Source organism: Phalacrocorax aristotelis, chromosome 4, assembly GCF_949628215.1.
Source record: "Phalacrocorax aristotelis chromosome 4, bGulAri2.1, whole genome shotgun sequence".
Classification (NCBI taxonomy): domain Eukaryota; kingdom Metazoa; phylum Chordata; class Aves; order Suliformes; family Phalacrocoracidae; genus Phalacrocorax; species Phalacrocorax aristotelis.
This window is the reverse complement of record NC_134279.1, coordinates 76,150,139-76,166,482: the sequence shown is the minus strand read 5'-3', so window position 1 is coordinate 76,166,482 and position 16,344 is coordinate 76,150,139.

Genomic DNA, 16,344 nt, shown 5'->3' with positions numbered 1-16,344 from the left:
AAAGACAGTTAAAACTCCTACCATCCGACAGCTGCTTGGCAGCTTTTGAGAACTGACTCATCAGGCCTTGACCCAATTTCTATCAGGCAGGTGCCCAGACCACAAAAACCACCATCACAGGTGTCACTGTTGTTGGTATGTTCAGCAGAGGGCCCAATAACTGATTGGGCAGCAATCAAAAAGGTCATGGGGCTGAACTCTTCCAGCAAGCTCTCCTCTTGGGCAGTTTTACCTATGACTTGCTTTGGCCAAGTCTGGTGATTTACATGTTTTTTCCTGGCATTGAACCTGCCTAGTTGCATCTTCATTTGATAAAAGATATTCACTGAGTCTTTGGTGTGACAGTCCTAGAAGGAAAACTCAGACTTAGAGTGAGAGCCTGTAAATCTCAGAGTATAGCCCTCTCTATTCCTCTTCTATAAGAAAGAGAAGGTTACTTACAGTTCCAAGACCAGATGTTAGCTAGTATGGTGTTACTGCCCTGAAATGAGCAGTGTTCCATGGTAAGATCTGTATCTTTGCCTGGGTATTGGGAATTAAATGACTCATAACTCATCTAAACTTTGGATAATGAACAGCTGTTTATTGTCACATATTTATCGTCTTATAGATGGTCCAGATTCAATTGCTGTCCAAGTCAGCACAGTCCCACTGAAGTCAGCAGCCCTAGTGAGGCCACAAGTGTGACCCCAGAGTTTTAATACATGGTAAGACTCTGGCACTGCTGTCTGATCTGCCTGGGACTTCACACAAGATTTGTATATAAACCACCTTTTCAAAGACAGGCTTTCTAATAAAACAGCTACTATTGACACAAATAATCCCACATCTCTGATTTGCATAACCTCCAGGGAGCTGGATAGCAGAGGAAATAAGCAATAATAGCAGTGTAAATGGCCCTAAGTGAAAGCATACCAGTTACAATGTACCAGTTCAATCTATGAAGCTCAATTTATGCTGGTGGAAAAAATAAGGGGAGACATTATGTCTTCATAAAAGCTTGACCTCAAGTGCTTCAGAAGACAGAAGAGGCTACATTCAAGGCAAAACAGAGTTTCTGTGCACAGTTATTCTTTAAAAGACTTTGCTAGGGTTCATATACTCTCACCCTTTGCTTATGAAATTGGAGAGGAAAGGAGCACGTAACAAATGAATGTGTGTAGCTCAGGAGCCCCAGCTGGCCCAGTTCCCAATATATTTTGCTTGATAAACAGCTAATCCCTGAGTATAGTGTGGCTTGCATTCCTCCAAACTTATTATTAATCATGGAAAAACCCGATTTGTCCTTGCACTGTGTGAGTGCCTATGAACAGCTCCTTTGATAAGAGTGTTTTTACGTGCCTGGAGGGATTTAGCTTTTGGGACCTCTGTCCTATAAGAAATAGGCAGACCTTCCTTTGCATGTGAGTCTGCTTTCATTGCTGGCTTCAAGCCACAGAGAATTAGCAGGGATGTTTGAAATTAGAAGTTGTACCATACTCGTGTTCCTCCATTGTACTTGTGCTGTTTCACGGCACTTGTGGCATGGTCGAGTATTATAATTATGCATTGTCGGCAGCCAGAGAGGAGACAGGGTGACAGAAAAAGTCAGAAATTTCTAAGTGGAAGAAGGGCAAAATTGAACGCTAGCTTTTAAGTGGCAAAACATTTGGTCACACAATTATGTTTGTTAATACAGAAGACGAACAGAGCAAAGCAATAAATTATTTACTGTCTTACATTACAGCTGCCCAAGCAACGGGAAGAACAGACAAATGTAGGTCTTTTCCCCAGTTAGGTAACAGATGAATTGTCTTTACAATAGGTGGATACTGAACATAGCCATAAATAATATTGTGGCTTTTTTCATGAGAGTATTTAACAGCACACATCTCCATTGTGTATGAGACACTTTTTATAGACTGGAGGGTGAGCCAGGCTGATGCCTTTTACAAAAGTTAGTCAGTCCTCATTTGGAATGGGCAAACCTTCACACCCTCAACTATGCTCTTTATCAAAAAAAGACATGAAACTCATTTCTGGTTTTAATTGTTCTAACCTTAACTTTCAGTCTATGTTATCTATCCACTACTGAAATAAACCAGCTCTCAACCAAGACGTATTTTTACTTTAAGTATCTATTTCTTAATGTTAAACATTGCAGTTCAGAGGATAACATAAAACATACCTCTCCAATAGACATTTGTAGACCTGAAGAAAGGATTCTAAGAATTTCAGTAAAAGATAGTAAAGATAAAAAAGGTTTTATATATGGGCAGATGTTGTTTTAAAGGTACGCTACCAGTGTGAGAAAATAGGCATGCTGATAGCCCAACCTTTACCTGCATTGATGAACTTTTAAGCTAGGAAGTTTAGCAAGTTGACATCTCACAAAGAGTGCTCATGGCATGTTCCCAGTAAAGAGCCACTCCTCTCCATGCCCTGGCACACAGACACAAACAGGAACCCTTGCATGGGCTCTTCAGTTTATGAGCCACAGTGACAAGAGCAAACAGCCGCACCTCCCCAGCTCCATTCCCACAGCAAGCTAGGAGTAGGACAAGAGCCGTATCAAGTGAAGGACTGGCATGACTTTCTCCCTCCTTGGAGAGTGCGTGAAGCAAATGTGATACTGGAATTCTCTGAGGTCCAAGAGTTGGAGCAATTCCTGAGCAATATGAATACAAGCTGGCCCCTTCACACGGTCATTCTTCAATGGCACCAGAGATGCTGGCTGCAAATAGACTGTTTAAAAAAGAAATCAGGTCTGATGATTTTCATCCTTTAGAATAAAAGCAGATGTGGAAAAACAGTAGAAGGCAAGGGAAGAGACAGTAAATAGGGAAAAGTTACAGAGTAAAGGCAGCGTTCTGTATTTCTCCATTGTTCATTTCCATACATATAAATATTTCAAGATTTCTCTCCTACTGAATTTTTGCAAGGAAATGAACACTAGCCTGAAGTTTACTACATTCATAGATACCATCTGCTTAGCTTTACTTCCTTCTAAATTATTTTTAATATATTTTAATTTTATTTTATTTTGTTTTATTTTATTTAATAAAATGATGTGTAGGGTATTTGGTCAGGTGGTATGTGGACAGACCTGAAAAATGCTTTTTTAGTGAAGGCAGAATTAAAACGATCTTTCTAAAAAGAAACACAGAAGACAAACAGATTTTTTCAAGGCATAATTTCACGCGCTGATTGTAATGGCTTTAGTTATTATGAGCGCAAGAACAAAGAAATAAAGCATTTGGAACTTCACATTGTGATTTTGAAGCATTTTCCAAATAAGAACTCAGTTACAGAGAGGTAAAAGGTCTTCCAAGGCTCTGGTGGCAGAGCCAGGACTTGGACACCCACCTCTCTGCCATGTCAAGGATCTTCTGCATTGAACTATAGTGACTTCTCTTTGTTTGTTATAGTGTTACCGAACTCCAGGAGTACTTTTTACTGAGGTAATTGGTGGTATAAATGGAAATGTTTGAGGATATGCATTAACTGTAGTGCTTACTACTTTGCAGAGAATAAACCTCTACCCATGATAAAGATAAGGGAATGCAGAACTGCACACTCCTTTGCTGCACCACACAGTAACTTAATTACCCCTTTATAATAGCAATTTAACTAATAGAGCAGTGTCCTTTGCCACAAAAGCCACAGGACTGGCATAAGAGAAACAATTTGGAAAAAAAATTCTTAATGAAGATGAAAGGACACTTTGTGCAAGCAGCTGTGGGCTAATCCCTGCTCTCAGTTTCTTCATTTTTGGGCAGTATTCTCCAGCTTTTTGGAATGGAGCTGGAGAGAGTTTATATTAGTTCCTGGGTATCTTGGAAGAAAATAAAGGCAATCCCCGAAGTATCCATTTCCTCTGGATTAATTCCTGGAGCCTTGTGGACTCCTGTCAGCCAGTTCCAGACTGGAATTGCATTTAACTTTCTCTTTAATTTTAGCAAGTGCCAGAATTTGGGAGCTGGAGAAAACCAAGCCCTTGATTTGATGTCCAACAGGACAGCCAAGCAAGTAGGAGAACTTTTTTTGGTACCAGTTTTAATACTTAACAGCCTACTGAAGATGGTTCAGGTTTTGTTTGTGCTACTGAAATGTCTAGGAAATGAAAGCAAATCCCCACTGCTCACAAACCCCAAATTCCTGTCTGTGACAGACCAGGAATGACAAATCTGAGCATGAAAAAGGAACTGTCAAGTGCACCTTCAGTGTCAGCCTCAAATTTGCTGCCAGTGAGCACCTGTCAAAAAGTCATTTTAAAATACCAATACTTTTTACCTCAGGGTTTCTCAGGAGAGAGAGACTGTAGCACTTCCAGCGACAGAAGGATGTTCTTGGGGGTGGATAACAAGTCATTAGAGTCTGTTGGTATACCCCTCTTTCCAAAGATCTCAGAAAAAGTTTTGATGTGGATTTATTGGTGTGAGTAAAAGCATTTTTCTCACTGCTTTATCAAAAGTGTTTTTTTCCTATATATTTCCACACGTACACATTAAATTATGCGTACTTATTTCATATGTGTGTACTCCCACATTTATGCATACATGCACATTACTTTCATTTATATATATTGTACCTATGTGCAGGTGAACATCTTTAGTATGGCTTTCTTCCTACATATTATCCCTTAAGAAGATGGCAACAGAGATGGTCCATATATAAACAAAATTAAATAAATGCAAGTAAGCTAATTAGAAAAATAAAACCAAACAGGACGAATTCTGACCAGAGTGTAAATCCAGACTAGTTATGTTGGTGCGAGTGCTAAATTAGGCCCCATATTTCTGAACAGCAGCAGAAGGAAAACTAATCAAAGAGAAGAACTATGAAATTACTGACTTGGAATTAATTTAATTTCAACATCAGGAAAATAAATATTTTTAAATTAGCATAATTTATAGAAGTTTGTCAGTATTTTACTTTAAAAGGAAATAGATAAGTAAGTATATTGGAGGCAATCCCATAATATATCATTTAATGGATACTGGTGTTCCAGATGCTCCTCTAAATTCTGAAGCTCAGCATTTATCCTTAATATTCAGGCTACCTACTGTGCACACAGTACATATTAAACTGTGGAACTCATTGCCATAGGGTTTCGTTTACAGGAACCAAGTGATCTCAAAAAAGGGATTATACAGCCATAGAGAGAAATGGTCTTAAACTCAGTGGACTGGATTGCCCCCAGTTGAGGTGTACTGGCAGAAAATCACTGTCTTAAAGGGGTTTAGTGGACATTCAAAGTCAAAGTAGTTTTTTAGTGTTCTCCAGATAGCTTTTGCATTTGCGCCTTTTTTTGTCTCACTGCTAAATCAAATGGTTCTTTTGTAACCTATTTTACCCTTGGCCCATATAATTGTTGGGTACTGGAATGTCCCATATTTGCATCTTGTGTCCTACATGTGTCTAAACTCATGATGAATGTTTCATAAATAAATAGCTGTGATTGGAAGAAAAAAAAAGTGTCTAAATTTAGGCTTCTAAACCTGAATACTGGCACCCAAATAACTGGCCAGCTTTCCAAAAGCCAAGCCCCTGGAAATTTCCAGTAATCACAGTTGCCATACCAACGGCTGTCAGCACTCTTGCAAAAGCAGGTCATGTATCTAGGTGCCAAAATGTAGCAAGAAGGGTCTAATTTCAAGCTTTTTTTTTTTTTTTTTTGAAGATCTGGCCAACAACACTAATAATTGAGAACAGTTTCACCTCTGCCGCCAGTCTCCAGCTTCTCCAGCTGAAGTCACAAGACTGCTATGGTTGGGCAAACGGGAAGATGTCTGGGGAGATGAAGCACAAGGTGTTAGCAGTTACTGCCTGCTTCTATCCTGGGGTGCAGACTTTGAGCCAACACAGAGTTACCCCACAAACTGACTTTGGGGCAAACAGCCAAAGAAGTGCAGGGCTTACTGTAAGCTAAATTCCCCAGCGAGGTATGGCTCAAATCCCTGGACGGGGGGATAATAGTTTGTTGTGTTGTGGCACTGACCATGGTGGAGCTGCCGTACAAGTGGGCACGTGGCCAGGTGCTCACCCCCACCTCCGTCCAATGCTGGCCACTTCCCTCTTGTAACCCTCCCAGTCTTGTTGGGATCCTGCACTGCCCTGCTGCCAACTTGCAGTCCCCCTTGCTGGGCATCAGCCAAGGCACATATGAAAGCAAGGGCAGGTGTGTCCCCACTTGTCCCTCATCTCCTGGGGGCTTTGAGCACAGCCCCTGTGCCACCTCTGCCTCCAAATACCTGCCTGACCTCAGGCAAGTCACTTAACCTCTCTGTCTTGAGGCAGAATAAAGATAGCACTCCTTCCTTCTCCCTGCATTTTGTCTGTCTTCTTCAGCTCAGGTGTAAGCTCCTAAGGGCAAGGTTTGTCTTCTCAGTGCGTTCAACGCCTATCAAAACAGAGCCTTGATCTCAGCTGGGGCCTTGAGGCATGACTGCAGTACTGTTATTATCATTAATAATAATAATAACGAATGCAATCAGATCAAAGACACTGACTGTATGAGTCATTTTTGGGGTAAAGTTAGTCATTCCAAAGAGCAATAGGTACATGTAAACCATAGCCACTGCCAAGGTTTCTCCTTTTTCCCAGCATTTAAAAATTCACCCTTGGGAGTATGGGTGAGCAATACGATCTGAAAGGTCTCAGCCCTGCCAGTGTTTCCATGTGGATAGGCACTTGTGCTCACATGCCGACAGTTGCAAGGTTAATGGTGTAACTGTGCTCTGTATAATTCAGCTACGTAAATACCTTGTGTGGGTTTTCTGGATCATAGGTGAAACTGCTTTCTGTATTGAGCCTTCTCTGAATGGAATTCAATATCTGTCATTGCCCTCAGTTGCAACAGGGCTATATGAAAACCCGAGAATAACACTAGATGCCAAAATAATATTTTTCTTGTTAATTGTTGCATTTTTTAGTTGCTTGGTGGTTTTTTTCTGATTTTTCATCAGTTGAATGAATCACAGCAAAGTTGTCCTGAAAAGGAAGAAAGAAATTAAAAGAATGTATTACTTATTAAAACATTAAAAGGAGATTTTTCACCTGAAAGAAAAGGCCTGCAGCCAAAAAATAGGATTACACAGGTGCAAAATAAGACACAAGAGGGAGCTCATATAATAAATAACAATGTTAAATAAATAACATTTTGAAAACAGTTAAAACCTATGGAGAAAAGTAAATTAATAAATCCTACAATTCCTATTTGCTGTTGCTGTTCTCATTATCTCTACAGTTATTGTCACAGGCTATGGGAACATTCTTACAGACAAGGATCTCAGTGCACCAGACCGCCCACAGAACATGATAGCACTGCCTGGTCACAAGAGGTTCTAGTCTGGGTGTAACATAGAAGAAGGAGACCAAGCCAGGAGGCTACAGGGAGACACTCTTCTGGCAGACAGAAAGTGACCTGAGTATAGAGCTGTTCCAGGAATTATTGCCAAATATTCAGTGCATCTTGTCATTTTAAAATACATTTAAATATGTATGTGTATTTATGTTGCTTGGAAATGACGGTTCATATTCAGGAGACAACTGCATATATATAGAAAACCAGAGGGCTTAAAACTGAGTCTGCAACCCAACAGTTACATTTTGTAACTGTTACATTTTGTGGGATCAGAAGGAGTTGCATTTCAATGCCTGCAACTTCATTCATTCCAGCAAACGGATTTCACATTTCTCAGAACTTAGAGAAACTGTGCTCTTTTGACAAACTCATCTTCATTTTTAAGTGTTAATCTGATCAGTCAAAATATTTCAATTCCTAACATTCTCATGAAAATAAAGCAATATCCGTCAGTAACTACAGTGGCCTTGATCTGTTGGCAGAGATCCACCCTCCTTGCAGTTGAACACATGTTTCCACAGTGCTGGACCCTGGATCTTCCACTTTCTGAGGCTGCAACTGCATGTCCCTGTACACGTAGGTCTCAGCCCCTGTCCAGTAAAATGACGGAGAAGTAAAACAGCTGGAGGGCTGCCCTTTAGAGCAAGGCCTCCATGTCATAACAGTTCTGGGCATGCATCATCATTACCACCTGAAAGGATGGTAGATAGTCAACAATGAGCCACTAGTTTCAGGGGGACCTGCCACAGATCGAGAAGATCGGTTTTACTCTCTGATATCCATCACCCCTGAACAAGCGAGTGTACCTTGGACATGGTTGTCATTGGGGTTGGAAAGACGCTCGTCTATATGCTGATGTTGGTGGCCATCAGAGATATCTCACATGTCTCCCTGCAGAAGTGCCAGGGACAGACAAGATGTGTATTTCTGTCCAAAGTCTATTAGCAGAGATCCACAATTCATATAATTGCAAGGATTGTACCTTCTTTCATACTCCAGGACTTCTCTGGTATTCAGCATCACTACAACAGCCACAAGCCTTATAACACCACTGTATACCTTTCAGCCAAAGGGAGAGCCAATTCTTGCACTGACATCTGATTCCATGGTGTGAATGTATCCACGTACATTAGCAGCGGCTCCATTTCTTTCCTCTGTTTCTGTAGTAAAAATGGGCTTTTCCCATCAATAGCACTGCTCATGGTGAATTCAGCAATGTGTTCAGTTCCTGACAGATGTTTGTCAGATGACCCACTGAGTAGCTCAAGGCCAACTGGTGCTACTTATGAGATTGTTAGCTGTTAGATCATGGGCTGTTGTGGACTTTATAGTGTGGTATCTCTTAAAGACCATCTACGTAATGGCATCAGGAACTCCATAGACCAGAGAGACTCTAAGGTGAACGTGTAGGATCTGATGATGATAGAGAGCTGTCCTTAAAGTGTAGCTTGCTGGAAGGGACATTGTCATAGTAAGCATCCTACAGCTACCTAGACTTGTCATGCACCCTACCGAAGGCAATAGTAGCTTCAGCAATTTAAATAACCAGTTTATACAGACAAGTCTAAACCCTGAGGTCCTTCTTCATTATAAGACACCAACATACAATGTTCAGTCTGTAAAACCACCTTAATGCTGGATACCCTGGATCTCAACACTAGGAATTGATCTTTCCACTCCTTCAAGCAAAGTTAATGAATTCTTCAGCAGAGAGGTTATTTTGCAGCCAGATTCCACAGCTGTGGAACTGCAGAAAGCCAGGCCCTGGATCCTGGGCTGGCAGAGACCATTCTCACAATGTGCTTGATGCATTTGATCTCTGGAGAGGAAGGAGTACATGCCCGGCATGGCACCCTGGCCAGCTGGCTTGGGAGAAGCAATGCTGGCTTTGACATTGCAAGCAGGTGCTTGCTTCCCCTCCCCATCAGATGGGGAGAGTGAAAGAACAGCTGTAAATGGAACAAGGTTTAAAAAATTGGAGAAACAGAGATTTTAGAAAAAACCCAAACTTGCCTGCCTCGCATTGGAAACCTGTCATGTTTTTAATCTAAATTAAAGTTGTGCTAGTATCCTGTAGTAAAACAATTGCCTACTACCAGAGCCACACATTTTTGAGAAGTGAGAATGAGCCATATGTCTTCCATAAAAACATACTGATACAGTGCAGCCTGTTCTTTATGCTTTCTGGTAAATCATATTTCTTTACAGGCCGTGGTTAAAGGGAGCAATATTTTTGTTTGCCAGAAAGTATTTACAGTACTGTATTATCCTTCATCTCTACCAGTTTTCATTTGTTACCATTGACACATAGTAAAATAGTTTTAATTATCTCCAGGCTCAAGTACAAGGAGTTTTTAGAATTCAGTTGGGTCTATTTAATTTCCAGTATCTAAGCTACCATAATGAAAATGTTACTCAAGGTTTCTTCTTCAACTCCCCCCTTTAGATCATAATAAAGACAGCTCACTTGAGCAAATAGTTCCTTTGAAATGTTAATCCTCCTCAGATGTGTTTTTTGTTAGATCAGCTGCACTGTTAAAATACTTTCTATTTTCCCATTAGTTGGAATGCAGAATAACACTTATTAGCCATATGGACACAAAGTAGCTCGTTGATGAAGACAACTGAATTAAAGCCTCATGTTAAACAATGAATTAACTGTGATATAGGGTGTAAAAACCGAAGTTTCATAAAACTGGGTTGTTTATCCCCCTCTTTTCTAACACAGTTTCTCCTTAAAAGAAGAAAAAGAAATATATTCCAGACACTGCCCCCAGTGCCACCTAAAATCCCTACAAAAGCATAGAAAGGAGGGTGAATGTAAAAACCTCCAGCAAAGGGGCTTATCGAAACATTACTTTTTTAGTGTATTGGTTTATATTACGCTTTGTTTGGGACTTAAGGAGTGAAATCCCAATGAGCTAAACCTTTTCATCAGAAATGCATGTGAATGTGTATCTTCACTGCAGAGCTGGCGCTCTGATTGCTCCCCAGCTTGAGACCCTGGCTTGGCTCAGGTGTGATCAGCCACAGTGTGACATCGCACGCTTGGTGCTGTTCCTCCCTCTTTCCCTGCCCACGTACCGAACCCGACGTACTGCTGCGCTCCAATAAAGCGAGCAGCTCTGTGATTGCTTTTTAATGAATTGTGGGGGAATGTGTATGGTTTCCCCGGGGTGTGGAAAGAATTTTAGGTGGGTCATCAGCATTCAAATATTAAATTACTTGTGCAGGTTGTGTAAGGTTAGCAGCCAAGGAAGTGGAGCTGGGACTCTAACCCAAGCCTCCATGCAAATCAGTTTGTACAGAAGAAAAGCTCTGCTAGATTCAGGTGAGAATAATGTGACCGGGAGGACATTAGGAATAATACCAGGTAAGGACCTTGGCTTGTGTGCAGTGAAGGCATACCTAAGTTTCAGTAAATATAGCTTTGTTTTAAAACTCTAACTGTAATTTCAAAATGGAGACATCTGAGTCTGGAGAATTTTGAGTCCTAGTCTATACTTCAATGAGAGCTCAGCCTTTCTGAAAATATGTCCCTCTTTGTTGCTCCTTGATTTAAACATTTTGTGCAAGTCTGAACATGAACGTACAACAATTCAGCAGTAAAAGCTGGGGTGCATGAAACATCAGTTTACATGTACCGCTTCCAGAGGAACAGGAAATTGGTGTTATTTACTTAACCAGGAACAATAGATCAGTCACAGCCAGTTGCTATTCAGCCAGCATTTCCATTGCTGGCATAGATGGGCTCATCCGTCTGCTCACACCCTCAGCTGCTGCACCCCTACCTGCTCCCTCCACTGCCTCTGGCACTTGGTGATGCCTCTAACAGCAATCAGACAGATTTCCAGATTCCAGCGATTGACAGAGAGCAAATTTGCAAATGTGCACTGGACTAACATGATTAGGCCTGCAAACATGCAAACGAATTTTGGTTTTATGCAGCTGACGTAAATAAAAAGATTCCTGTTTATGCACTGCCTAAACAGCCACTGTACAAACTGGACTGCCAGAGATTATTTCATTCACCTCTTTAGTGAAACGTACAGAGAACCACAGTGCAGATGCCCCCAGGGTATAATTTTCATTATAATCAAAACACAGACACACTATACAATAGTTTACAACCAGAACTGAAGGCAGATGTCTAGTTCTGGGGAAGAAGGGAAGTTTTCATTTGTCCAGGACATAGTAGATGCTCACCTGGCCCTGGCAGCTACTGTGCCTGTTACCGTAGGGTTTTGGGGGCATTAAATGATCATTTTCAGATTGACCCAACAGGCAGTTCTTCTGTGACTGACTTGTGCACTCACACAATCAGGCGTACATTGCTCTTAATCTTGTGTTTCATATGGGATCAAACCCTGGAAATTATATCTGTTTGTGTATCCTTGCTATTTTTTTGGCTGATGCATTTTCCCAGAGAATTTTCCGTCAGCATGCCAGTGCACCTCTGATCTGGGAGGATGCAGTCCTCAGCAGAGTGGCCCTTAGACAAAGTTTTCCCTGAGAGGACCCCACAAGTTACCTTGCTTTGCAGCTTGTTGCAGTGGAAAACAAGCAGAGCTTAATTCAAAAAAACCTCACACAGAGATCAATCAAGTTACTCTGGTTAATCCCGACTCTCTACTTGGCAGTAGATTATAACCTCCCCATAAGGTAATTTCTAATTCCTCCCAGAGGAAGTAAGGTGGATTCCAGACACACTTTTGGCATTCGCAGCAGCAGGCAGGGAAAAATGTGCCTGAATTTTCTGCTGAAAGGCCTAAATGTTGTGTGGAGGGTATGCTAGCTTATCATCAATAATGTGGACTTGTGAACATTTTACCTGGGAAAAGAGAGTGAGGAAGAGGTGGTCTTTGAGTGGGTGAATACTATCAGCACTTTTCTTAGGGCTGAAGCCCACATGGGCCCTGTTCCTAAAGCCCTTGATTAGAAGACAGGGAATTCAAAAAAATCCTTGGGTCAGGGAACATGGAATATGCTTTCGATGCTGATAAAATAGCTAAATATCACCTGTTTCCCAGAGACTGGTAGGATAATCTGAGCCAAATTTTCATGGGAGAAAAAAGTCTCACCTTTATTTGAAAAATGCAATTTCATTAAAATTGGGAAAGATTTAAACCACCAGAATTTTTCAACAAAGCCTGATATTCTTATAGTTCACTTTTCCCCACTCATTTTTTTCCCCACTCATTTTTCTTTTTCCCCACTTAATAGAGAAGAGAAGAGAAGAGAAGAGAAGAGAAGAGAAGAGAAGAGAAGAGAAGAGAAGAGAAGAGAAGAACCTGGAAAAGGACTGAAAAAACTCATGCTTAGAATTTTCAGCTAAAGAGATTAAAATGGGCCAGCTGACTTTTTAAAAATATTTCTTCTTCCCTGTGTAACTGCTGTGAAGCTCAGGAAGAAGCTATGGGTTAATCATAGTTGGTTGCATTGATATATACAGACAAGCAGAGATGAGGTTGGAAGGGACCTCTGAAATTGCTTGTCCAAGCGCCCTGTTTAGAGTAAAGCCAGTCAGAGCAGGTCATTCAGCCTATTTTAAAGTGGTCCTTCAGCTCCTTTTGCAAAGCCAAGCTGTCTGGGTGTTTATTCTTCCTTTACTGGATCCTGCAGATCTCTTAGCCTCAAATAACTGCTGGTTCCTACCAGTGAGGAATATACATAGCAGCTTTTTTTCACAATCCATCTTCTTTTCATTCCAGCATTACCCAGAGAATGCTAATACTCTCCAGAAAGCAGTCACTTGTTGACAAACAAGCCTTAAATCAGGTGAAAGAGGAAGACTAAAAGTACTCACTGTCTGTTGAGTAGAAAGTTACCTATCACCAGCACTTTTCCTACAATAAAGCCAGGAAATTCACTGGCAAAATAGCCAGGATACACTCTCAGCTGTTTATAACAGTCTATTAAGTAATGGTAAAAGGCGGTAGGACAAGCCTTTCAGCACCCAACGCCCAGTATACTTGAGAAACTGGTGCTCCATCTCATTTGTGCTGTCTCAAAGATGCCATCAGTGCCAGAGCCACTCAACACCAGGAGCCCAGTCAATGAACCAATTACTTTGCTTAGCCTCCAAAGGGCCTAAAGTGGGTGATGCCTATCAGTGTAGGTCTGACCAGTGCCTAGCTCAGCAAGCACCTTTTTTCCCTGGAATTACCAAAATATACATAAAATAATGAGACTGAGTCATCCTGTGAAGGAGACTGAACTGTCACAACTATAGCTAACCTGTTTGTATTTAAATTACTCTGGTTGTTGTGGCCCACAATTGTACAATTGTTGTACAATTAATGCAGCCTTCATTTTAATGTAGAAATTTTTTCTCTCTTTTTGAGTCTCCAGAGCAAAATACAATTTTAAAATATTTCTAAATGATCATTAGCATTTAGCACAGTTTCTCTCTGAAAAGATTTCAGCCATTTCCAAAGCCAAACCTGCAGTTCTAAGCTGGTTTAACTGTACTGCTCTTTTGTTAGTTCCAATGGAATATTTCAGAATTTCCCTAATTTATATTTTAATGTACTTTCTAGGCGTATTGGTCATTCTTTCAAGGGAGCATAAAGTAGTTATTGTTAATGCATACATGCTGGGTAGCAGCAAATGTTTCGGGAGTACTGGGCTTTCTGTAATGACATTAAATGAAGAAAAAAAAGGAGATGAAGTAATACTGATCTCTATGACAGCCTCTGTCTGCAGGACAAGGATTTAATTCAGAATTAAACCACATTAGTGTTAAAGAAGCCATTACTCACTTGCAAATTTCTCCCCCACCCCCAAACCCATTTCATTGCTCAGTGCAATAAGCTGGTACATTTATCCACAAACATTTGATGACTGATTCTTTATTTTGCCTTTGAATGTTTCTTTAATGAAATTTGGGTGCTTAAAAATATCCAGTAACATAGTTAACCATTTTGCTTTCACATTAACAGAGCAGCTATTCTGTTGTCATTTGTTATTGACTTAGCTTTGATGTGTGACCCTTTTAAACAGAAAAACAAAAATCAGGTATCAACACAGATACAAATCATTTATAGAATTTTACTGAGTATAAATAGATGTGTCTCTTTGCGTAGCTTTTTTGTCTGTTGTTAGCAGGCATAGATTTACTTATGTTTTGCATTAGCTGTGGAAAACTTCCCTTGAGCTTTATCAGACTGTCTTGTTCTGAGAATTCATAAAACATGTCTCTTCCAAGTTTAGGGTATGCTTTGTTGTCTTTTAAAAGTTATGGTGTAAATTTGCTGAGGGACATTTAGTCCAGCAATACTGAGAGTCCAGCAAAACTATTTCTAGGCTAAATGGTACTTCTGGTCTCTAAGGAGCTTCTACAGCCGCCAAAAATCCCTGGGACATGTGCACAACCCCTTTTCCCAGGCTGGGCTATGTTCAAGACCAGTAATGTGGGCATGTGTTGATAAAAGAGAAGATTAATGTTATGCCATCTGAAAATTGCCTGACACTAGCTGAATCTCTGGGTGTTACTGTAAGGTGAAGCCACCAGTACAAGAACTTGGATTTAGGCACCAAAAAGACTCAGCAGGCTCTTTCTGAGTTAAAAAGGGGAAAATTTTGCATGCTGAGCTCCTTCCTTTTGCCCACCCCCAGAGCAGGGTCACACCTGTCTATCGGGGAAAAATCTGAAAAGAAGAAAGCTGGAAGAGAAGAAAGGTGCAAGAGAAGAAAGCTGCAGGGCTTTTCCCAGAGGAGCCAACCAGGCTGAGGGAGGGTAGCTTCTGCCCTCAGCTCACCTCCCCGGTGGCTGAGAGCTCTTGCAAGAGCGCATTTTGCTATCACCATCCTCGTTCTGCTATTCCGTTCATAGGCCCTGATTATTTGAACTGAAACCGGAAGACTTTGTTTCCTTAACTGTATATTCTCTTGAGTAAAAACAGAAAAGAGTCACAAGATATTTCTAAGAAAAAGGTTAATGTTAGCTTTTAAAATGCCTTTCCAGCTGATCGCTACCTTGTTTTATTGCTGGGGCTTCTGCCACCCCTCTCCCTCTCCTCCTGGCATCAACCAATAGTTTAAATCTCACCAAAAAGACAGAAAATTTCAGCCCCATCCCAGCCTTGCAGCAGGTATCTGGTCCCTAAAGAATGTCAGAGACTGAGGTCTTTTGAGATCTTTGTGAGTTTAACACTTGAAAATGGGCTCCAAGCACTTTTGAAAATCTGGTTATCTATATGGGTGTGTGAGAAATGCCATAGGATGGGCAAGTTGAGTCACACAGAGGATTTTATTTCTCTCAGAACAAACCCTGGTGGAACCACCACTTTAACCCTTACTTTTCCATTTTTTGAAGCTCATTCCCTTCCTTACAGCTTGTTCTCCTCATTGGCCTTTAGAGGATCCTTTGTCACATCCTTTCCATACATATCGCTGGCTTTTTTTAATTCATGCTACTCACATCTGAGAAATTCTTTCTGCCTTTTAAGGGTTATTTGCCCTTTTGCAGCAAGGCACTGTGCTCTCTCTGTTGACGTGAGCCCTGCAGAGAATTGTCGCTTGGACATGCATGTTGGTGCCAAATGGAGATAATGCCATCTTTTCAGACTGAAGCCTGCCTGTAGGAGTGTTCCCAGTATGATTTTCACAGTCATAACTGCAGTTAATCTTAAACTTGGCATACCCGTCCTTTCCCTGTAAAGTTTTTAATGTCTCTTTCAGGGTGGGAGAATCCTCAGGGTTTTGCAGCACTACATTCACCTACTGATTCATTCTTGCCAGGTTGGTGTTGTTAACCAAGGTCCAGCTTAACAGGCAACACTATCATTTATATTACAGTGCAGGAAGCTATCTGTCTTTTCCAGCTAAACAACACTGAAAGAAGGAGGAAGCATTTTTTCTGAGCAAGCAGGAGGTGCCGTGTAGCACAATGGTCAGTAAATATGTAGCGGCAATTTACAGGATTTATTTTTAATCCAGGACCTATGTTGAGAGAATGGCATGAACTGGGAAAATCAGGCTGTTGCAAAGTGAGCTTG